The sequence below is a fragment of the Lactuca saligna genome, chromosome 7 (genome assembly GCF_052625555.1).
Source record: "Lactuca saligna cultivar CGN05327 chromosome 7, ASM5262555v1, whole genome shotgun sequence".
Classification (NCBI taxonomy): domain Eukaryota; kingdom Viridiplantae; phylum Streptophyta; class Magnoliopsida; order Asterales; family Asteraceae; genus Lactuca; species Lactuca saligna.
In genome coordinates this window covers 105426838-105451951 of record NC_136423.1, presented here as the reverse complement: position 1 = coordinate 105451951, position 25114 = coordinate 105426838, and positions in this window count along the sequence as shown.

Sequence of the window (25114 nt, the reverse complement as noted above, 5' to 3'; positions counted from 1 at the left end):
CTGAGGAAGTCTGGTCACTAATCAAGATTAAAAAGGTGATTAGCATGAAGAAAGATGTGGTCTTCGAAAATCTTGTTCAAAATGTTAAATATATTGTGGCCAGGGCAAATGGGAAAACATGCGAATTCACTATTGTTGACTTTCCTCTAATGAACTTGTATGGTCTTATACAAGTTTCATTGCTTCTTAAAGACAAGTCTTTCTCCTTTTTGCAAAATACTAATCCTGAAGAATTCAAACTTGGAGTTGCTCACATCAAGATTTTCATTGAAAACTATTATGAGTGCCATGCACTAACTGATGTGGAGCTGGCAACTGCGAAGGGGATGAAAATTAAAGTTCCAATGGCTTCTCCATTAACTCAGGCTGAGTTAAAGAAGTATGCAGATGGAGAGATATGTTTAAAGCCATTTGGAATTGTTTTTGCTGGGAAGGATAAAGCTGGAAAAGCGAAGAGATTTTTGTTTCAAGCTAGTGAAGTGGAGAGATATTCAACATCTCAATATACGAACTTAATTGTTCGTATGAACCACCATAAAAAGAGTAATGAAGGCGATAAGAAGGAAATGAAGAAGATCATTTCATGGTACACAGAAGTTCGAAGAGTTTTGCTTTCTCCATCACTCTACTTACAAACTGAAGACTTCGACTTTTATTACAAAGGGGGAGATTGTTAGAGTCAAAGTGTTGTAATAGTCGAAGTATGTATTTAGAGTCTTCAAATCTTTCTGTATTTTATTTTACTAAGGCATAATATTCGAAGTTTAATGTTTTAGTCCTTAGTATATTTTTTGTACGCTTTCCTCTCCTATAAATAGGAGTAGTTACTAGTGTCTTAGTAAGAAAAAGTCTTTACAGAATATTCTTTGTAATCTGTAAACTTTGATAAAGCGTAACAGAGACAAATAGATCATATTTACATCGGTGTTCATATCTCGCATACTTACTTTGAATTGACTCTATAATTCATTTCATACTTGATTCTTTGATTCTTCAAGCTTAAACAAGGAGGAATGACTGTGAATGAGTATGAAACTCAGTTTAATCAAAGAGCAAGGTTTGCTACGAAGTATATTCCAACTGAAGACGAGAAAATTTAGTTATTCATGGAGGGACTACGACACGAAATCCATGATTTCGTTGTCAATCGGGATGTTCTGTCATTTGATAAAGCTATTGAGTATGCTCGAAGGCGTGAACATGACTTAGAGATAAGTGGTGCCACTCTTACTATTCCAAAGCATCCACGTACTGAAAGAACTACTCCTCCTTCCACTATTCCACCATCTCAATCTGTTCGAACTGATCATAGCAAGCAAGCACAATCTCAAAGTGCTTTTTGTGGCAACAGTAGGTTACAATGTTTTTCTATTCAATCGCCTTCATGTCGCGTTTGTGGAAGGAATCATCCAGGCTAATGCAAAATAGACAAGGAATCCATTGTCTGTTATTGGTGTGGAGAAACAGGTCATATAAAGCCAGCTTGCCCAAGGAAGGATATGAATTGCTATGCATGTGGTATTACTGGCCACAAGAAGCATTTTTGCCCTACTCTTTCCAGCCAAGTGACGGGAAGTCAAGCTTCTATTCAACAACCGGCGAGAAGTCAAGTCCCTATCCAACAAGCAAAGAATACTCCAGCTAAAAAGGAGGAGGTGCCAAAAGCTAAGGGTCGTGCATTCTAGATTACCACAGAGGAAGCATGTGAGAACCCAAATGTTGTGACGGGTGCATTTCTTGTCAACTCTAGACCTTCTCACATCTTATTTGATTATGGTGCCTCAGATTCTTTCGTATCTTATGAATTTGTGCATTCTTTTCAAACTCTTTGCTATGTACTCGCGCAACCATTTCACGTAGAAACTGCACGAAGTATATCATTACTTGATGATAAAATCTATAGGGATTGTGTCATAAAATTGAAGGCTATAATTTTCTCCTAACCTAATCCCTATCTCTTTGCCTAATTTCGATATTATTCTCGGCATGGATTGGTTGTCATAGAACCATGCAGAATTCTTGTGTTACGAAAAGACGGTATGCATTCCTATTGAAGGGGAAGATCCTATTCATGTCTACGGTGAACAAAGGATCTTATAGATAATCTCTTTCCTCAATGCTCGTAAATTCATATCGAAAGGTTGCCCTATCTATCTGGCTTATACAATTGGCATCTCAAGAAAGGAGAATAAAACTGTAAATGATATTTCCATTGTCAACGAATATCCTGATGTTTTCCCCGATGATCTGCCTGGACTTCCTGCGGATAGGCAAGTAGAATTCCGAATTGACCTTGTGCCTGGTGCTGCTCCGATTGCAAAGACTCCTTATCGTCTTGCGCCAGTCGAGATGAAAGAAATGATGATCCAACTGCAGGAATTAGTTGACAAAGGCTTTACTCGACCAAGTACCTATCCATGGGGTGCTCCAGTATTGTTTGTCAAGAAGAAGGACGGATCGACACAAATGTGCATTGATTATCGTCAGCTGAATAAGGTGACAATCAAGAAGAAGTACCTGCTACCTCACATCGACGATTTGTTCGATCAACTTCAGGGTGTTAGCTATTTCTCAAAGATTGATTTGAGATCTGGCTATCATCAGTTGAAAGTACAAGATCAAGATGTACCAAAGACTGCTTTCCGTACTCGTTATGGGTAATTCCTTTCCATGCCATTCGGTTTGACAAATGCTCCTGTTGTATTCATGGATATAATGAATCGAGTATGTCACCCAATGCTCGATAAGTCTGTCATCATATTCATTGACGATATTCTAATCTATTCCAATTCTGAAGCCGATCATGCCGTTCATATTCTTGAATTCTTAGAACTTCTTCGAAATGAGAAACTTTATGCTAAATTCTCAAAATGTGAATTTTGGCTTCGTCAAGTTCAATTTCTCAGCCATGTTATTTCTAGTGACGGTGTATCCGTAGATCCTATCAAAATCGAAGCCATTCATAATTGGGAAGTACCCCGTAATGCTTCCGAAATTTGAAGTTTCTTAGGTCTCACGGGATATTACCGGAGATTCATTACAAACTTTTCTCGTATAGCCGTACCTCTCACATGTCTTACACGGAAGGAAGTGAAGTTCGAATGGGATGAAGCCCAAGAAAAAGCTTTCTCAACTCTAAAATATCTTTTGACTCATGCTCCCATCTTATCACTCCCAGAAGGTGATGATGATTTCTTCGTGTATAGCGATGCTTCAAGATTAGGACTCGGTTGTGTATTGATGCAGCGTGGTAAAGTGATAGCCTACGCCTCAAGACAACTGAAAGATTATGAAAAGAATTATCCCACCCATGATCTTGAACTCACTGCAGTGGTATTTGCCCTAAAACTTTGGAGACATTACCTTTTTGGTATAAAATGCCAATTGTTTACCGACCACAAGCGTCTCAAGTATATATTCAGTCAGCAAAATCTGAATATGAGACAACAACGAGGCATGGAGCTAATCAAAGACTATGATTGTGAAATCATGTACCATCCTGGAAAGGCTAATGTGGTTGCATATGCACTTAGCAGGAAAGTTTATCATAATAGTATGTGTTATACTATTACTCACACTACGGTGAAGTTCACTATTCTTGATGACCTATAGAAGTGGCAACTTGAGGCCTTAAAGTCAGAAAATGTGAAGAAGGAAGGAATGGTACATTATGCTGATGTTTTACTTGATGATCCACGAGGATTAAAAGTATTTAAGAATCAGCTATGGATTCCAAAGATTGGTGGATTAAGACAGAAGATTTTAGATGAAGCTCATATGTCTAAGTTGTCAATACATCCTGGTACAATCAAAATGTACTATCATGTAAGAGCTGATTACTGGTGGCCTGGATTAAAGAGAGACATTGGAAGATATGTACAAGAATGCTTAGTATGCTTACAAGTCAAAACAGAGCACCAAAATCCTTACGGAACTCCAGAAAGCCTTATTGTTCCTGTATGGAAGTGGGAAGAGATATCCATGGATTTTATTACCAAATTGCCAAAGACTACTAGACAGCATGATAGCATTTGGGTAATCGTCGACCGCCTGACTAAGAGTGCACATTTTCTCACCATGCGTGAAACGACTCCAATGGAGAAATACGCACAAGTATACTTGGATGAAATTGTTGCAAGACATGGTGTGCCACTAAAGATCATTTCCGATCATGATACTCGCTTCACTTCTCACTTTTGGGCGAGTATGCAATGAGAATTGGGATCTCGAGTTGCTCTAAGCACCGCTTATCATCCCCAGACAGATGGTCAGACGGAGAGAACAATCCAAACAGTAGAAAATATGCTTCGTGTATGTGTCTTGGAGTTCGGTGGTAACTGGGATAAATACTTACCGCTTGATAAATTTTCATATAATAATAGTTACCACACTTCAATCAAAATGCCACCATATGAAGATTTATTTGGTCGCAAATGTCATACGCCGTTATTGTAACAGCCCGGAATTTCAGGTATTGCTTTAAAACTATTTTTGGGGCATTTTTAGGAGGGGACTCGGCGAGTTGGTGCCTGACTCGCCGAGTAGGACCACGGACTTGATCGCAGATTCGCGACTGGACTCGACGAGTCCATTAGGGACTCGGCGAGTCGACGCTGTTCAGCAGAAACCCTAGCCATTTGATTTTGGATCATATATAACGTCTTTAGGGCCGTCATTTCTGGTCTTTTGGCTGATTGAGGATAACCTAAACGTCTGTGGGCATCTGGAGCAGGAGTGAAGGCTAGTGGAAACTTGAAGGAGTTGTTAGGCAAGAAGAGGCAAGGTTGTTGTCAAAGGAGGATCAAGAGGATTGAGCTCTGAAGGTTGCGGACATACAGAACACGTTTTCCAGGTAACACTCGAGTTATTTCTGTTGTTTTGGTGTTGTACACGAATCTAGGGTTTATGAGACCCATTTGAGGATTAGATAGATTATTATGTTGTTACCCAATTGTTTATACCCCAGTAATAGGATGCTTAGAGGTCCAGAAAGTCCCATGGGTGAATGTCTCAGGACCATGCGTATTTCAGGAGGCAGACGATCGACTGCATGGCATGGACTCGCCGAGTCTGAAGATCAGACTCGGCGAGTAGCTTAAAGATTTACTGGGACTAGCCAAGTTGTTCTTCAGACTCGGCGAGTAGTTGAGGATTCATTGGAACTCGTCGAGTTGTCTGCGGACTCGGCGAGTGGAGTCGGGGTGGCCCCGCGATTCTTCCACGAGGACCTCGTCGAGTCAAGAGGGATGCTCGACGAGTAAAAAGGGGAACAACAGGGAAAGTTGGCGAGGACGTCTAGACTCGCTGAGTCGCCTTTACACTCGACGAGTCCGGTCAAGTTGACCGTTGACCAGAGTTGACCTGCATGTAATTCTTAGGGTTAGTTATCTTGAATGATAAGAGTATTAATAAGGGTATATGGTATTATAGGGAGTCTGCAGATCGGCAGATCGAGCGCGAGTAGTTTCAAGAGTTGATAGCTTACATTGCCACGAGGTGAGTCTTCTCACTATACTGTACCCGAAAGGGTTTGACTGTGTGACCGGAAGGTCGAATATGTTACGTGTTATATATATGCTATAATTGAAAGGAATAGTTGCTGTGCATGCTATGTATGTTTCTATGGGCCGGAAGGCAATGTATTATGTGACAGGAAGGTCAGGTATGATATATGATATGTGATATATGTGTTAGAGTAAATGTATTATGTGTTATATATGTTTATGGGCCGGAAGGAAATCATGTTATGGGCCGGAAGGCAATTATCTTATGGACCGGAAGGCAATTATTTTATGGGCCGGAAGGCAATTATCTTATGGGCCGGTAGGCAATTATATTATGGGCCGGAAGGCGACTATCATATGGGCCGGAAGGCATTGTACTGTGGACCGGAAGGTCCGGGCCTGGAAAGGCGTATATGTGTAAGTGGTATACTGGGGAACTCACTAAGTATTTATGCTTACAAGTTGTTATGTATGTGTTTCAGGTACTAGCGAGGACCGTGGGAAGGCGCCGGCATGATGCATACGCACTGCTGATATTTGAGATCTTGGGAAATTTACATATGTATTTGTTTTGAAATATGAAATAAATATTATTGGTTGAACGAACTCACTGTGTGACCGGAAGGTCGAATATGTTACGTGTTATATATATGCTATAATTGAAAGGAATAGTTGCTGTGCATGCTATGTATGTTTCTATGGGCCGGAAGGCAATGTATTATGTGACAGGAAGGTCAGGTATGATATATGATATTTGTGATATATGTGTTAGAGTAAATGTATTATGTGTTATATATGTTTATGGGCCGGAAGGCAATCATGTTATGGGCCGGAAGGCAATTATCTTATGGGCCGGAAGGAAATTATTTTATGGGCCGGAAGGCAATTATCTTATGGGCCGGAAGGCAATTATATTATGGGCCGGAAGGCGACTATCATATGGGCCGGAAGGCATTGTACTGTGGACCGGAAGGTCCGGGCCTGGAAAGGCGTATATGTGTAAGTGGTATACTGGGGAACTCACTAAGCATTTATGCTTACAAGTTGTTATGTATGTGTTTCAGGTACTAGCGAGGACCGTGGGAAGGCGCCGGCATGATGCATACACACTGCTGATATTTGAGATCTTGGGAAATTTACATATGTATTTGTTTTGAAACATGAAATAAATATTATTGTTTGAACGAACTCACTTTATTTAAAATGAAAATTTTATTTGAAAATTTGCGTTGTTACAATTGGTATCAGAGCCTTGGTTTGAGGGATTCGGGTGTACCTTCGGGTGTAACTGAACTCAAACCGAGGATTTGAGGAAAGATCTTTTAAAAATAATAAATACATAAATTTTTATAAATGGAAAAGTGGTAAACAAGAAAGACGCAGTGTGTACGATCAGCCAGCGCCCGAACGGTAAAGATCCCCAGAATACCCTACAATGTTATGCTATGCATTGAATTATGAATTGTTATGCATGCTAGAAGACTAGGTGTACATGATAGGACTAGAATGGCCTGTTTTGTGATGCCTTAGTCTAGGGAAGTTGCTTGTATGAGATATTCGGTAGCGTGCAGGTAGATAGTGCATACGAGAAGTAGAGTACTCACTATTCGGGGTTTGGGGAGGAAGATTTGGGACGAATACTGACACGGTGTGGTCGGTAGTATTGGGCCCGTACTACCGAAGACACCGGGTCGGTGGAAGACCCAAGTAAGAATCCCTGGATATCGGAGATTGAGTAGGGTTGCGTTATCGAGTACAAATGTACTTGATGGAGTCTCTGATAATTTTATGTTGTATTTCAGAGACATCATGGTTACGACACGCCACGGAGCGAGTTCGAGCAGTATGAGTGACGAGGAGATTCGTCAGATGATTCAAGAGGAGGTAGCTGCGGCGGTTCGGGCTGAGATCCCGGAGATGTTTGGGTCCATTAAGACCACCCTGATGGAGGAGTTTGAGGAGCGGTACGCCGCACTGACTGAAGCTGCAGTCGCTGCCGCTACCGCAGCTGTGGCCGCTGCTAGGCCGCAAGGGGGTGATTCGTTGCTATTCCAGGAATTCAGCAACACGAAACCCCCTGAGTTCGATGGGATGCAGGATCCGATTGCTGCGATGAGGTGGATCGCCGATATAGAGGGGTGCTTCTACACTTGTTCATGCCCGGAGCACCTGAGGGTACGGTTCGCCTTGAACCAGCTCCGTCTGGGAGCGAAGGATTGGTGGAAGTTCGTGACGGCGAACTTCACTCAGGCGGAGATTTCAGCGGTGACATGGGAGAGGTTTACTGAGATGTTCATGGACGAGTACGTTCCCCCAGTGGAGAGGGAACGATTGATCCAGGAGTTCTTGACCCTTAAGCAGGGTACTAATTCCGTTGCGGTGGTTACACGGAAGTTTCATGAGAGGGCGATGTTCTGCCCCGAGTTGGTGTCTACAGAGCAGTCACGGATGAGCCGGTACTTGGGCGTGTTGAGGAGGGATATCCGGGAGTTTGTGTCGAACTCCACCTATCGTACTTTCACTGAGCTTCAGGCGAATGCCAGGAAGCGCGAGATCGAGTTGGAGACCCAGGCCAGGGAGGAGGCCGAGTCTCGGCAGGTGGACCGGCGACCGGCTCAGTCTCAGTCGGCAGCCAAGCGGTTCAAGTCCGCTGATTCGAGGATGGGAGGTTCGAAGGGCCGCACTTGCGGAAAGTGCGGCAAGAGTCATGAGGGGGCGTGTAGAGCGGGTGGTTGCTACAAGTGTGGCAAGGAAGGACACATTGCCAGGGATTGTCCTAAGGGGTTTATGGTTTGCTTTCATTGCAACCAGACAGGCCATCGGAAGGCCGAGTGCCCGCAGCTTCGACAGGCATCTACACCTACTACCAGGACTACCGAGACACGACCGGCGAAGGTCGAGGCCTCGAGGGCTCGCGGGAGAGCCTTTCAGCTGACTGCGGAGGAAGTCCGTGCTGCACCCGATGTTGTGGCAGGTATACTGTAATTCGTGTATTTATTTAAAGTTGAAATGTTATGCTTATCTTAATATATGTGTAGGTACTTTTATTGTGAACACTATGCCTGCTCTTGTGTTATTTGATTCGGGTGCGAGTAGATCCTTTGTATCTTTAGCTTTTAGTCAGCATATTAGCATTGGTCGTGAGCCATTAAGTCGGCCTCTGAGCGTTTCTATAGCGGCCGAGAGGGTGGTTTGTGCTACGGAGGTTCTTCGGGGATGCGTGCTAGAGATTTTTGGGGTTGCGTTCCCGATTGACCTAATTCCTATTGCGATGGGTGATGTCTGTGTCATCGTGGGCATGGACTGGTTGAGCCGATTCAGCGCCGTCATCGACTGTGAGCGCCAGCTGGTGACTATACGAGACCCTAGTGGGGGAGTTCTTACGGTGTACGGCGAGGGTACCCGTTCGGGATCAGCTTTTTTTTCGGTTGCTAGGGCGAGGCAATGTCTACAGCAGGGATGTAAAGGTTTTGTGGCGTATGTGATGGATACGCGGGAGACTTCCGAGAGACCGAGGACAGTGGAGGAGGTTCCAGTGGTGCGCGAGTTTCCAGATGTTTTTCCCGAGGATTTGCCGGGAGTACCTCCTGCGAGGCAAGTAGAGTTTGGTATCGATCTGGTTCCGGGGGCTGCGCCTATTGCGAAGGTGCCTTATCGTCTTGCACCTCCAGAGATGCAAGAGTTTTCCTCGCAACTCCAGGAGTTGCTGGGGAAGGGATTTATTCGGCCGAGTAGCTCGCCGTGGGGAGCACCGATTCTATTCATCAAGAAGAAGGATGGTTCACACCGGATGTGTATTGATTACCGGTAGTTGAACAAGGTGACGGTCAAGAACCGCTATCCATTACCGAGGATCGATGATCTATTCGATCAGTTGCAAGGGGCATCTTGGTTTTCCAAGATCGATCTGAGATCAGGGTACCATCAAGTAAGAGTGCGGGATGAGGACATCCAGAAGACAGCATTCAGGACGCGGTATGGGCATTACGAGTTCGTGGTGATGCCTTTCGGGCTCACCAATGCCCTGGCAGTGTTCATGGACCTCATGAACAGGGTATGCAGGCCGATGCTGGATCGGTCTGTGATTGTATTTATCGACGACATCCTAGTATATTCGCAAACTAGAGAGCAGCATGAGAGACATTTGAGGGAGGTCCTTGAAGTACTGAGGTCGGAGAAGCTATATGCAAAATTCTCCAAATGTGACTTCTGGTTGCGGGAGGTCCAATTTCTTGGACATGTTGTTAATCAGGCAGGGATATTGGTCGATCCGGCCAAGGTGGAAGCAGTGATGAGTTGGGAGGCACCGAAGTCACCTTCCGAGATCAGGAGTTTCCTTGGGTTGGCGGGGTACTATCGGAGATTTATTAGGGACTTCTCCAAGATCGCGGTACCGCTCACCAGATTGACCCGGAAGGGTGTGACATTCTCATGGGGACCCGAGCAGCAGACTTCCTTCGAGACACTTCGTCAGAGACTGTGCGAAGCCCCGGTATTAGCTCTCCCGGAAGGGATGGAGGATTTTGTCGTATATTGCGACGCATCGATTTCGGGACTGGGTGCGGTGTTGATGCAGAGAGGTCATGTGATAGCTTATGCGTCGAGGCAGCTGAAGCCTCATGAGGCGAGATATCCCACACATGATTTAGAGTTGGGGGCAGTGGTGTTCGCTCTCAAAATATGGCGTCACTACCTGTACGGGGTTCGTTGTACTATATACACGCACCATAAGAGTTTGAAGTATTTGATGGATCAACCCAACCTAAATATGCGTCAGAGGAGATGGTTGGACGCGGTTAAGGATTATGACTGTGAGATCCTATACCACCCAGGCAAGGCTAATGTGGTAGCCGATGCATTGAGTCGTAGAGCGGAAAGCACTCCATTGCGAGATGTATGTTTGAGACTGACAGTGATGACCCCGATATTGGATGCTATTCGTGGGGCGCAGGACGAGGCTGTGAGATCCGAAATGCAGAAGAAAGAGAGAGTTGTTGGGTTAATTTCAGAGTTCGTTAAGGATGGACGAGGACTTTTGACGTTTCAGGGTCGGATTTGGGTACCATTCGTGGGCGGTACGCGTACTATTTTGATGGAGGAGGATCATAGATCGAAATTTTCGATCCATCCCGGTGCTACGAAGATGTATTTGGACTTGAGGAAGGAATATTGGTGGCCTTGTATGAAGAGAGACGTCGCATGGTTCGTTGAGAGGTGTTTGACTTGCCGTAGGGTTAAAGCCGAGCACCAGAGACCGCATGGTAAGTTGCAACCCTTGGAGATTCCTGAGTGGAAGTGGGAGCAGATTACTATGGATTTCATCACCAAATTGCCAAGAACTGCTAGGGGAGTCGATGCAATTTGGGTGATTGTGGATAGATTGACGAAGAGTGCACACTTCCTTGCCATTAGTGAGAGTTCAACAGCGGAGAAGTTGGCGGAGTTATACATGAGAGAGGTAGTATATCGGCATGGAGTGCCGATCTCGATTGTTTCAGACCGTGATGTACGTTTCACATCCAGGTTCTGGAAGAAATTTCATGAGGAGCTGGGTACTAAACTGCATTTTACAGACCGACGGGCAGAGCGAGCGGACGATTCAGACATTGGAGGACATGCTTTGAGCGTGTGTGTTAGACTTCGGGGGTAGCTGGGATGCGTATTTACCCTTGGCAGAGTTTTCCTACAACAACAGCCATCATTCGAGCATTGGTATGCCACCTTTTGAGTTGTATGGTAGGAGGTTTCGGACCCCCATTTGCTGGGGAGAGGTGGGTCAGAGAGTGATGGGCAGTACAGAGATCGTACTCCAGACGACAGAGCAGATTCAACAGGTTAGGCAGAGGTTATTGACCGCCCAAAGCCGACAGAAGAGTTATGCGGACCGACGCCGGTCCGAGCTGGAATTCCAGGTCGGCGACTTCGTTCTCCTGAAGGTTTCTCCTTGGAAGGGAGTGATCCGGTTCAGAAAGAGGGGCAAGTTGGGGCCCCGGTTCATAGGTCCATTTCGGGTAATTGCAAGGGTAGGTCGGGTAGCTTATCGGTTGGAGTTGCCAGCAGAGTTGGGACAGATCCACAATACCTTTCACGTATCACAGTTGAGGAAGTGTATAGCCGATGAATCGGCGGTGGTTCCGCTAGAGGATATTCAGGTGGATGCGAGCCTGAATTACGCCGAGAGACCAGTAGCTATCAGGGATCGGAAGATCAAGGTTCTGCGGAACAAGGAGGTACCTCTGGTGTTGGTTCAGTGGCAACACCGGAAGGGATCGGAGATGACTTGGGAGCCAGAGCGTGAAATACGGGAGCAAAATCCGGAGTTATTCGCAGAGTGAGACTTCGAGGGCGAAGTCTAGTTCTAGTGGGGGAGAGTTGTAACAGCCCGGAATTTCAGGTATTGCTTTAAAACTATTTTTGGGGCATTTTTAGGAGGGGACTCGGCGAGTTGGTGCCTGACTCGCCGAGTAGGACCACGGACTTGGTCGCAGATTCGCGACTGGACTCGACGAGTCCATTAGCGACTCGGCGAGTCGACGCTGTTCAGCAGAAACCCTAGCCGTTTGATTCTGGATCATATATAACGTCTTTAGGGCCGTGATTTCTGGTCTTTTGGCCGATTGAGGATAACCTAAACGTCTGTGGGCATCTGGAGCAGGAGTGAAGGCTAGTGGAAACTTGAAGGAGTTGTTAGGCAAGAAGAGGCAAGGTTGTGGTCAAAGGAGGATCAAGAGGATTGAGCTCCGAAGGTTGGGGACACAGAGAACACGTTTTCCAGGTAACACTCGGGTTATTTCTGTTGTTTTGGTGTTGTACACGAATCTAGGGTTTATGAGACCCATTTGAGGATTAGATAGATTATTATGTTGTTACCGAATCGTTTATACCCCAGTAATAGGATGCTTAGAGGTCCAGAAAGTCCCATGGGTGCATGTCTCGGGACCATGCGTATTTCAGGAGGCAGACGATCGACTGCATGGCATGGACTCGCCGAGTTTGAAGATCAGACTTGGCGAGTAGCTTGAAGATTTACTGGGACTCGCCGAGTTGTTCTTCAGACTCGGCGAGTAGTTGAGGATTCATTGGAACTCGTCGAGTTGTTTGCGGACTCGGCGAGTGGAGTCGGGGTGGCCCCGTGATTCTTCCACGAGGACCTCGTCGAGTCAAGAGGGATGCTCGACGAGTAAAAAGGGGAACAACAGGGAAAGTTGGGGAGGACGTCTAGACTCGCCGAGTCGCCTTTGCACTCGACGAGTCCGGTCAAGTTGACCGTTGACCAGAGTTGACCTGCATGTAATTCTTAGGGTCAGTTGTCTTGAATGATAAGAGTATTAATAAGGGCATATGGTATTATAGGGAGTCTGCAGATCGGCGGATCGAGCGCGAGTAGTTTCAAGAGTTGATAGCTTACATTGCCACGAGGTGAGTCTTCTCACTATACTGTACCCGGAAGGGTTTGACTGTGTGACCGGAAGGTCGAATATGTTACGTGTTATATATATGCTATAATTGAAAGGAATAGTTGCTGTGCATGCTATGTATGTTTCTATGGGCCGGAAGGCAATGTATTATGTGACAGGAAGGTCAGGTATGATATATGATATATGTGATATATATGTGTTAGAGTAAATGTATTATGTGTTATATATGTTTATGGGCCGGAAGGCAATCATGTTATGGGCCGGAAGGCAATTATCTTATGTGCCGGAAGGCAATTATTTTATGGGCCGGAAGGCAATTATCTTATGGGCCGGTAGGCAATTATATTATGGGCCGGAAGGCGACTATCATATGGGCCGGAAGGCATTGTACTGTGGACCGGAAGGTCCGGGCCTGGAAAGGCGTATATGTGTAAGTGGTATACTGGGGAACTCACTAAGCATTTATGCTTACAAGTTGTTATGTATGTGTTTCAGGTACTAGCGAGGACCGTGGGAAGGCGCCGGTATGATGCATACACACTGCTGATATTTGAGATCTTGGGAAATTTACATATGTATTTGTTTTGAAACATGAAATAAATATTATTGGTTGAACGAACTCACTTTATTTAAAATGAAAATTTTATTTGAAAATTTGCGTTGTTACAGTTATGTTGGCGTGATGTGGGAGAGAAGATCCTTGGAGGCCCTGAAATGATTCAAGACACCACCGACAAGATTCAAATCGTACGAGAAAGAATAAAAGCGGCCTAGGATCAACAGAAGTCCTATACAGAAAGGAGAAGACGACCTATAGAATTCCAAGTGGGTGATTTCGTGATGCTGAAGGTATCCCCATGGAAAGGCCTTATGCAATTTGGGAAGAAAGGAAAGTTGAGTCCTAGATTTGTTGGTCCTTTCAAAATCATCCAAAGAATTGGAAAGCAAGCATACCGCTTAAAATTGTCTGAAGATTTGGCAGGTATTCATGATGTGTTTCATGTAAGTTATCTGCGCAGATTCTTGAGCATCCACGATGATATAGTTCCATTATCCGAGGTGAAATTGGATAATAAGTTATGATATGTTGAAGAGCCTCAAGAAATCGTGAATGAAAGAACAACTAAGCTACGCAATAAAGAAGTAGAATTGATGCTTGTCAAGTGGAAACACCAGGAAGGTCCAAACTATACTTGGGAGAATAAGAATGAGATAAAAGAAAAATATCCCCATTTATTTTAATCTATCTAATTTCGGGGACAAAATCCTCAAAAGGAGGAGGTATTTGTAACATACACGTTTTGAAATCGTGTTTTGTAATGAATAAAATTGTGAAATACTATGTGAAATTGAGTGTTGAGTTCTAACAAGATGGTTTTTACTAAAAATGAAGTAAAACTATGTTTAGAATCACTCAGAAAATATTGGAAGTCTTCTGAGATTCCAATTAAAAGCCAAACCAGCCACGTCACCTCGCACGAAGCAGCTGCGTCACTGGAGTCGTAGCCTCGCCTCGCAGCGCCACCTGCCCCTATGCATGCCCAAGCCTCGCGACCGAGTCCGCTTCGTGTTCTCTTCTTATTTGCCGAGGCCGAGGTTCAGTAAGAACGAGACACGTATCGCATCGGTGGCCAGTACAACGCGAGCACGTCTCGCCTACTAGCCTCGCATCCGAGCCACGCTGCCCCTCGCTGCTGATGCCACCGAGCTGTTTCATCACCCTTCATCCGAACCTTGCAGATGCAACGTGGACCCTTCTCAGCCACAAGGTCCGAGCCCTCGGCCCTATATAGGGGGGGGGGGGGCTGCGAGCCTTCCCGGGTAACTTTGAAAATTTGACACTTTTTCACCCTAATTTCATATATTCACTATTTTGACTTTCCCCGATGCCCCGATATCAATTTTAGCACCTGAAACATATCCCGAAGCTCCTGAGAAGCCTGCAAATTTTATCTTTTCAGTTTTGAAGCCCTACATTCGCGGAGCCCGGTTTTCAATTAAGCTCCCGGTTTTCAACATAGAAAGTCATATTTAAAGCCGAAGTGCTGTCCAAATTACTATTTTAACCCCCGGTTAACTTAAGGTGAGTTCATTATATAGGAACAATTGTATGTTATGTGTTATATGTTCTGTGTGCTTTTCAGTGTTATTCTTATGAGTTATTTTCCCGTGTTATTTTATTCATTATGTTTATAGCAAATGTAATACCTTTGACCATGTGATAAGTGAAAGGACTTAGATTCACATTGGTACTGGTACGTAGCCTCTGGCCATGTAGAATATATCTCCGTAAGAGAATGACTTCTATTCTATAGCATTGGCAAATGGTTTGACAGGACTATAAGCCTGAAATCTAACAAGTTGTTAATTAGAAATTACATGTCTTCTATGCCATTTGGACCAAAGTTTTATTGATGTATATCAAGCATTGAAAAGTCTATCTTTGAATAAATTCTTTGATTGATATGAACGCTTGTCACATGATCTCACATATGTCTTGTTGTTCCTCTTTTCTTTTGCCACATTGAAGTATATATATGGCATAACGTTATATTGTATCTATTATTGAACTCACTAAGCATCACCACTTACCCTATCAATGTTTAACAATTGCAGGTGATAAGTAACTAGTATGTTCACATATTGTTGAAAGATTTAGAATAGTTTGTAATAGTACTTTTGTACTTTAGTTTATCTTTATATAAATTAGAATATCCTAGGTAGTTATGTAATATATAACACTTTGTAATAGACGGTTTGTATCCAGTAGTTTGTAATCCCTTTATCCATGTAAAATATTGCTTTTATGAATATGCAAGTAGCATTTTTGGACTAATGATATTGTGAAGTATGAAGGTTTAGGTCTTTCAAAAATACGAAAGTTGGGGTCTTTCATTTTTAATTTTCTTTGGTTTAGAAGAAGCCCCTTTATCTGACTTGCGCTTCTTCGACTTAGAAGGCTTAGATGGATTCTCCTCTGTTATCTCCTTCTTGAGTGTAACCCATTTCCCTCGGTTGCCATGCTTGTTTATAGCTTCCAGGACAACCTGTTGTTTCGGAGATAGGACTCGGTTCCTTGGGAGGAATTTTACGGTATCAGCTATAACATGACTCTCGGCTGTGACACAGTGATACATGGACTCAGGAATACAGCCATAGTAAGGGAACTTTGTTGGATCAGAAAGGATGATCCTCTTGGTGTGAAATGTTGCAATGGAAGCGACTAGGGCATCCTTTATCACCGGAATAGCCAAAGTATCGATAGCCCTTCTCGTGATAAGAGTCCAGAACCTACCACAAGAAATTTTGGAATGCCTTGTAGAAGGGTCAGGAAACCCTTGTTGGTGCCATCAGATCCACCACTTAGCTCTGCCAAACTCTTGATAAGAAGAGTAAGTAATCCATTCCACTGAGACGATAGACATGATTATTCACCTTTGTAATCGTGGTTAGCACATCCGTATAACCCATCTCATAAAGCATCGAAAATAACTGCGCAGTGGTGATGAAGTTGGGTGAGATGACAGAGGAATCCACAGCAAGATGCAATAATGAACAAAACCTTGCTTTTGAAATACAAACCTTTTTGGAATGGATTTGAAAGTAGATGCGTTCTTTGTTCTTGTCATATGAGGCAGTAGAGTAAACTTGGGACAAGAGTGACATTACGACAACTTCAACCTATGTTAGGGCTAGAACTAACAATGAATACTTCAAACACTGAACTACGTGCAAAATATATGAATCATACAAGAACAGGTTGAGTTCGATGATCATATTCTGATTTGGCTTAATAGAAAGAAATATGGACGACGCAGTCTGATCATGAGCGGATGAAGAAATCGCCATTCTTAATCGAAGAAGGAAGATGAATAGTTTGAATTCGCCTTTTAAGTTGAGAGACTTTGTTGCTGGTAGAAGAAAAATTAACATCGAAACCCTTTTTATACCGTTGCCAGGAGAGAGAAAAATCATGACGATAATGACATGATCATTTAAATGTCGCCTGAAAAAGCGCGGTGTGATAGGTTGGTTACTCCTAGGTATGCTTCAGCACGCGTGTGTATAGAGACCGTTCAAATTCACGCACCCGAATGCTTATCCTCAATCAACATTCGAAATTTAATTTGCCACAAGAAATAGAATTTCCCCTGTTTTGCTAAACGACAAATAAAACTTGAACATACCATCACCAGAATGTTGGAAAATTAAAAATTTTTGTGCAATAGAGTGACAAGAGATAATGAAATAAAGCAAATGTGTATGAGATGTGAGTGATGTCTTATTAAAAGACAGAAAGCAGGTGATTCCACGCACAAATCGCTTCCTTCAAAGTCAAGATGGACTTGAAGTGCTTTTGTGGTTTCCCGAAAAAAAGATCAAGTGTTTGTAAAGAAACATTGAAAGGCTTCTTTTTAAGTCATAGGATTAAGGTGGCTTATCTTCAACCGAACGTCGATTCTTAATGTAAGACCGAGCATTGGAAGAAGTACTTGTGAGACCGATGTGGTCTGTTGAACAAGTAGGTAGGATATATTTTATAATGACAAAAGAAGTTATAGAAATCTCAAAAAGAAAAATCAATTGGATCTTTATGGGAAGAAAAGCCTTGGTGTTAGACAAATTCATAAAAGATCTCGCAAAAAAAAAAGAGATTTCAATAGGTAACCAGTAACATCTTGAATATAATAATTCACCGTCAATTCATTATAAGTGTTGAATTTTGGGTTTCACTCAGCACGTGGTATATGTATCTAAGATCATAAACACAGATTTGATGTAACCATAAACCTCAGTGGTAATAATCGAGAATCTCAAGGGTTACAGTTGTGAACCGAAAGTGGATGGAGAATGGAAGGAGGATGGTGAAAGAACCGAAAGTACCTTGTCCTATAAAGACATGAATAAGCTGAAAAACTCTTAACTCATATGAGAAGACTAAGGTAGCTCTAGACTGAGTGGATAATAACAGCCTGATTGGGAAGAAACGATAGGTATTAATCGAATCATTAAGGCCTTGCTCTAAGTCATAGAGGCTTTGGTCAACATGCAACAACATGCTTCTAGGGACCCTTAAGTAGTTCATAAAAGAATAATCGTACCTGCACCAGCTCCAAACTATGTTGTACTAGTATACTTGGAACCTAGTGAAAAGAAAGAAAAAACACTCACACCACACAAAAAAACGAAAAAAAAATATATTTTAAGATTTTTGAAATTTTCTGAAAAAAAAAATATTTTTAGATTTTTGAAGTTTTCTGAAAAAAAAATATTTTTAGATTTTTGAAGTTTTCTGAAAAAAAAAAAAACAGAAGAAAAAAGTAAAATAATAGAGATATACATAATATACAACCGAAACCTGAAGCGAAATAGACCAAGCGTTCGGTTCATTTCGGTTCCTTAAAATTCCAGAACCAAAAAAGACCGAGCGATCGGTTCATTTCGGTTCCCGAAAATTATGGAGCCGAAATAGACCGAGCGGTCGCTCCATTTTTCCTGTCTAATTTTAGTGCAAGATTTGAGGATTCAGCATTTCACCACTAATTTGTGCTTTAGGATGATCCTTGGTCCATTTCACTAACGGAGGATAATTTGGTTCATAAGCCGGATCTAATTCAGCATTCAGTTCCTCTTCAAATTCGGATTGATCACCCTTGCCTTCGTCATTTGCATTCTCTTTCTGCCCCTCGACTGGCGAAGTGTAACCCGTGGCAACATCAAAGTTTACATCCTCTGAGGGAGTTGGATTCTCCCCCTCAAGTGTACCTTTATGAGTTGGGGACGGCATAGAATTCTCCCCCTCGAAAGATACTTTGGATGTCTTTGGTGCTGATGAACTCTCCCCCTTGAACATTGAGCCGTTGATTGGAGAGTCAGTTGAGGATTGACCGCCTGTAGGTTTAGGAATTTCACTTTCCATTTCCTTTGCAGCATCATCGATGATCTTATTAAGATTATCAATTTTTTATCTGCTACTTATTGCTCTGAATGTGCCGCTTTCTCCGATTCATCAAATAACCAAATGTACTCCTCGAACAAGTTGGATATAGGAACCAAGACTCGTCATAATGTAGGAAAAATTTCCCCTAAGTCACTTTTGCTCCTTTAAACTTTCTTCATGTAATTGTCATCAAAGTTTACGTAATATGTTTCTTCAATCCGTTTGGATTGTTTATTCAAAACTCTATAAGCTTTTAAAGAGAGTGAATAACCAATAAATATTTCCTCATTTGCTTTGACGTCAAACTTGTTTCGGTTCTCCTTTGAGTTAAAGATGAAACATCTTGAACCGAACACATCAAAAAATTTAACATTGAGCTTTCAATTATTTAAGATCTCATATGGAGTGATTGAGAATCTTTTGTTAAGAAAGGACCAGTTCTGAGTGTAGCATGCAGTTGCAACTACATCAGCCCAGAAGTATAACGAAAGATAAACGAAACTAAGCTTGGTTCTGGCTGCCTCACATAAAGAACAGTTTCTCCTTTCAACAATCCCATTCTATTGTGATGTATAAGGGGCCGAAAAGTTGTGAGTTATCCCCTTATCAGCCAGAAAGTCCTTAAAGTCTTTATTCTTGAATTCTAGCCCATTGTCAATCCTGATATTTCTCACCGTCTTTTTCAGCTGAACTTCCACTTGCTTAATAAATATCTTCAACTTGGAAATTTCTTCTGATTTCTGTTTAAGAAAGAAAACCCTGGTGAAACGTGAAAAATCGTCTACAATAACAAGTATGTACTTACTACCACCGATGCTTTCAATAGCCGAAGGTCCACATAAGTCAATGTGCAATAGTTCAATAGCTTCAACAATCTTTGTATTGATTCTTGTAGGATGGATCTTTCTGCTATGTTTTCCTATCTCACACGCTGCACATAGATGTTCCTTGTCAAACTTGAGAAGTCGGAGGCCTCGAACATGGTCACCAAGCACCAACTTATTAATGTCTTTGAAGTTCAGATGCGATAAACATCGTTGCCACAACCGGCTTTCATCTGTGTTTGCCTTTGATAGCAGACATATTGCTAGTTTTCCTCTTATTGGCTTGAGATTTAAAGGATACATCTCTCCCTTGCGTTCAAAATTTTGCAGAACCTTTTTCGAATGCTTTTCAATGATTTCAGAACCCTCATCATCAAATGATACTTTCAGACCGGTTCCGACAACTAATTGTGACACAGTGGTGAGGTTATGCTGCAATCCTTCCACATATGCCACTTTTCAAATCGAGAAATCTCCATTGGTTATCATACCGTATCCCTTGATTATTCCATAGGACTTATTTCCATACTTTACACACCAACCATCTTTTAGGAACCGAAACTCCCTCAGTTCTTCCTTCCTTCCTGTCATGTGACGTGGGCAGCCACTGTCTATATATCATTCATCATCGAACTGCTCGTGACAAAGCACCTGCAAATTCAAGCTGATTTAGGAACACAAAGTTTCTTGGGTCCTAGTGAGTCTTTCACAGAAAAAGGATTTATAGAGGAAATATCAACCAAAAATGTTCTTTTTACTAAAGTGGTTTGATCTTTTCATTTAATGGTACACACCTTGATTTTAGTTTTATCTTGTTTAAAGATTGGTGCATTAGATGGTGTGTTATTAGATGGTTTAGGATTTTTCTTTTGAATCCTAGGGTTAGCTGTCTTTTTCTTATTCTGGAATTCAGTATTTGATGTTAGCTTTCCCATTCCTTTGATGTCCTTCACAGAATTTATTTTGCACTTTGAATTAGAAGAACCGAAACTAGTGTTGGGATCGAAACTCGACTTTTGGTTTTGAGAGCCGATGCGGGGGCCGAAACTTGACTTTTGGTTTAGTATGCTACTTTGGGAACCGAGAGCTGATGTTCAATTCGGACATTTGGAATAGTAGGAATTTAGGCTGAAAGTTTCTTTTCCTTTTAGTTTTTCCTTCCCCTTATCCATTAACACTTTCTTAGGAGATACGTAGTTGGGTTTTTGAGATTCCTAGTGACGTTTTCGCTCATTCAAGTTCTTTGCATATCTTTGATTTCTTAAGCGTTTCTGTTCTGCTAACTCCTTCTGTGATTTGTGGATATTGAAGCTAGCCTTTGGCTTCTGCTTTTGAATTTCGGTTGTATTTGTTTGAACATATGGTTCTGTCATCGGTTCTTCAAGGATTTCTTTAGTTCCACTTGTGCTTGGTTTGTCGAAACTTGAGGGTTTGTTGATGGGTTCAGCAATATATCTTCCTTTAACCCTCCATGAAGTTTACTTAGACAAGCCTATGGTTTCATCTACATTGTCAATAGGGGCAGACCAGAAGCAATATATCTTCCTTCTACCAGGACTCTTAATTTCTCCGTTTATTTTGTAGTGACCCCTGTAATTGCATAGACCTGATTTGGCACAGTCTGAACCTTTTGATAAACCAAAGCTTTTTCCTTGAGTTTTTGTTGCTTGTCTTTTGACATGCGAGCGAATTCAACCGAATTTTCTTAAATGAGGGGTTTCTCATTCTCGGTTTCGTTCTTCATAAACATAGAGCAATCAACAACGTCTTCTACTGAGATTTCACTCATCTTACTATTCTCATCAAATTCAGACGTATTATCTAAGTTTATTTTATTTTTTGAAGTTAATTTGGCATTGGACAGGTCAAATAATTGAATAGTGTCTGACTTTATTTTCAACCTATCATTTTCATCTAAAATATCTTTTAGCATACATTTATGTTCCTTAGAATCAATGAAGGTTTCTATTTTTCTAGACCAATTTTGTAAGACACAAATGTCTCTTCTAATGACACTACTGATTCATATTCTACTATGATCTCACCCTCTTTAAATTCAAAGAAGGGTAAAATCATCTTATGAATTTTCTTTCCTATCTCACAGCTTAAGTGCAATTGAGCAATATTAGTGTATAAATGCTTAGCAATTAAACAAAAAACATTCCTTTGTTTTAAAAACTTCAAATTGTCTCTTTGAAAATAAATAATTTCATACCTAGCCCTAATTAACTCTTCCTCCTTTAGCTCAATCCACATCCTTCTCTCCCTTCTCTCCTCACTCTTTGAAGACACCCTGCTGAGTTGGTTAGTTAGGTTAGAATTCGCTAAGCGAGTTTGCATGTGACTACCACTTAAGTTAGAAAATTTAAATTTTAATTCATTTAATTCTTCTTCATAATCTGTTAATGGAACTTTAAGTGATTCGAGGATGGATTGTACCTTTTTGATCAATCGATAGCAGTCGTTGATCTTCTCACTGACAAACTTAGCCGCAAAACACTTGTTCTTAGTTAGGTTCGGTTCCTCGTCTGCACTTTCGGTTGATAAACCAGCTGTGACAATTAATCACTTTTCAGCCGAACCTAATTCCTTTGCCACACAAGCCTTTCCATGAGTGGGCTTTCTCAGCTCTTCATCTTCGGAGTCGGTTAACCAAACTTCAACACCACCGAACTCATCTTCAATTGCTTTCTACTGCACAAGAAAGACATTCATAGAACTGTTAGTTGCCTTCTTTTTTTGATCTCTTCCAACTTGCGCATATAATACGCCTCATGATCTTCACCATCTCTTTTCTCAGCCATTTTCCTCAACACGCAATCTTTGGCGAAATGGTTCTTATTGTGACAGTAATTACAATCGAACCCAGAGTCTCCTGCAAGCTTGCTCTCTTTCTTGTCTTCATCATTTTGAGAAGAAATTTTCACTTCATTCTTCACCTTCTTAGAACTAGTCCTTGCCAGTTTCGGTTTTTGTTGACATGAAATTTTCTTCACGCAAACTTCTTTGGATTAGTGACCATCATAGCATACTCTTCACTTGTAAGATCACATTCCGACATATCAGACTCTTCTTCTTCTTCTTCAATGCTTTTTCCTTTTGAGACGAGGGCCAGCGATCCCATACCAGAAACTACCTTCGCTTCTTTGGTTACCACACTCTCATGGGACTTAAGTATTCCCACAAGTTTTGCTAGTGAACAAGACTTAAACTATTCGTGGGCTTTCACGGTTGAAACTACAGCCATCCATTCCGGTCTCAATCCATTCATAAAGGTTACCTTCTGCTCGATCAACTTTTTTTCAATTCCATGTTTGATCATCTTACTTAGGAGATGATTGAACCGATCAAAAGTTTGTATGAGTTAAAGCTCCAAATTCTGACAGCATCAAGGTTTGAATGGAGTGTTCTAGATCTTCATCAATTGAATAAATTTCCTTCAACCTATCCCAGATTTCTTTGGCAGTCGTGCATGAACCGACCAACCAAAAAGTATCGGATTGTAAGATGAATCTAATCATTCTCATAGCCTTCACATTACACAGCAACTTGTCTTTCTCGTCATGTGGCATCTAATCGACATTCACCACTAGCTTGTTCTATTCCTTTTGAGACTTAACAATTGTGTTTGTTCCTGAGTGAACAAACGGCCTGTAACAACCCGAAGTTTTCTATCGTCGAAAACTTGTTCTACCCGTGAGATTTCGCCGTTAGTCGATCCGTTTTGTTCTCGCTTTGGGTTAATTAATTAAATTTATACGTTTATTATAATTTAATGAGTGTTCAAATCCCTTAGGAACTCATGAAATTAACCCAAAAGTATTCATTTCAAAAAGTTAGAAACATTCCCGCCGGGTGACGGTAACTTAATCGGGTGTGACCAAAAGCCCCGTTTAATGTCGGTATCAGGTAGAATTCCACCGTGTCCAAGTTTTGGGAACTATATAAACATGTTAAACCTTTCATTTGAAGCTTTTTCCTTCTCTCTATACTCTCTCTCTAACCTCTCTCCTAAAATCCAAGTTTAAGGGTCCAAAACTCAATTTTAAGGTCTCAAATCCTTAAGGTAACTTCCTAACTTCATTGTATAGCTTATTTGACTTCCAAATTCGAGATTTAAACATGGAATTGGACATGACATATGAGTTTATGGCCCAAGAAGGTGCCTAGGCCGTAAACACCAAGTTTGAAGGGTTTTGAGCCCTTAAACCCCTCCTTGACAATTTTGGGACCTAGATATGGCTAAATGACTTCAAGATATGGACTCTAAACATTTAAAACATGGATTTTGTGAGGTTTGAAGGAGTTTATGGCCAAGGCATGTGCTTGGGCCGTAAACTCATATAAATAGGGTTTTCTTGACCATAAACCCTTCCAAATCACAAACAAGGCTTAGATACGAATTATAGAATATTGGTTTTAGCATTTGGACACCTTAAACATAATTTTTGGGGGGTTTGTGTGAGTTTATAGCCAAGGCATATGCTTGGGCCGTAAACTCCTTATAAATGGGTATAAATTCAATTCTAAGGTGTTAGAAAGCCATCCAACACCACCAAAAGTCTTGGAATAAATCAAAGGACCAACCAAAAATAGTTTTAGGGCTTTAAACACATCAAAACCCCACATTTGAGAGTTTATGGCCATAGAACATGTCTCATGGCCGTAAACTCATAAAAGGGTGTCAATTGGTGCCCCAAACTCATTTCTAGGCTTGTGGGAATTTTTAGAATCACATGTGATTAATTTTGAGACCTTAAAAACACTTAATCAAGGGGATATGAGAGTTTACGGCCAAAGATCCCATGCCTAGGCCATAAACTCCCTTAATTGTTGCAAATGGTGTTTTTAATTCAATCCAAGCCTTAAGTAAAATTATTCCAAGCATTTCCAAGTGTCTATATCCATTTGTGACCCAAATTTGCACCATAAACCACCCCACCATGAGTTTACGGCCGTAAACTCATGGGGAATGGGTGTTTTGGACCAAAAACGCTTGTATAAGTTTATTCATGGGGAGTAAACTCAAGTCCCAAGTCCCTCGCTTCAATTCCCATCCTTAAACGCCACCCGGGTCCCTCCAAACACTTGTATCGGGGTGTTTTCGCGACTAGAAACAATTGTCCTTATCAAATAACCAATCTATGTCCTAATTAGATACAAATGTGTATCTTTACATTACAATTAGGAACCTCGTGTGTTTGCAAGCCCCGAACCAACACTTAGCATCCGAATTCGCCACATTTCTCGTCCGGTGAGTTCATACCCCTACCCTTTTTCAACTGTTTTCACTGTTTTCAGGGGGGGGGGGGGGGGGAATACAAGCAAAAGTACAAGGAAATCTTGTACTCAAACTTATTGTTTTCAGTTTAAACATTTTCATTCTGTATGTTCTGATATGAATAACTATATTTATCAAATAGTTCG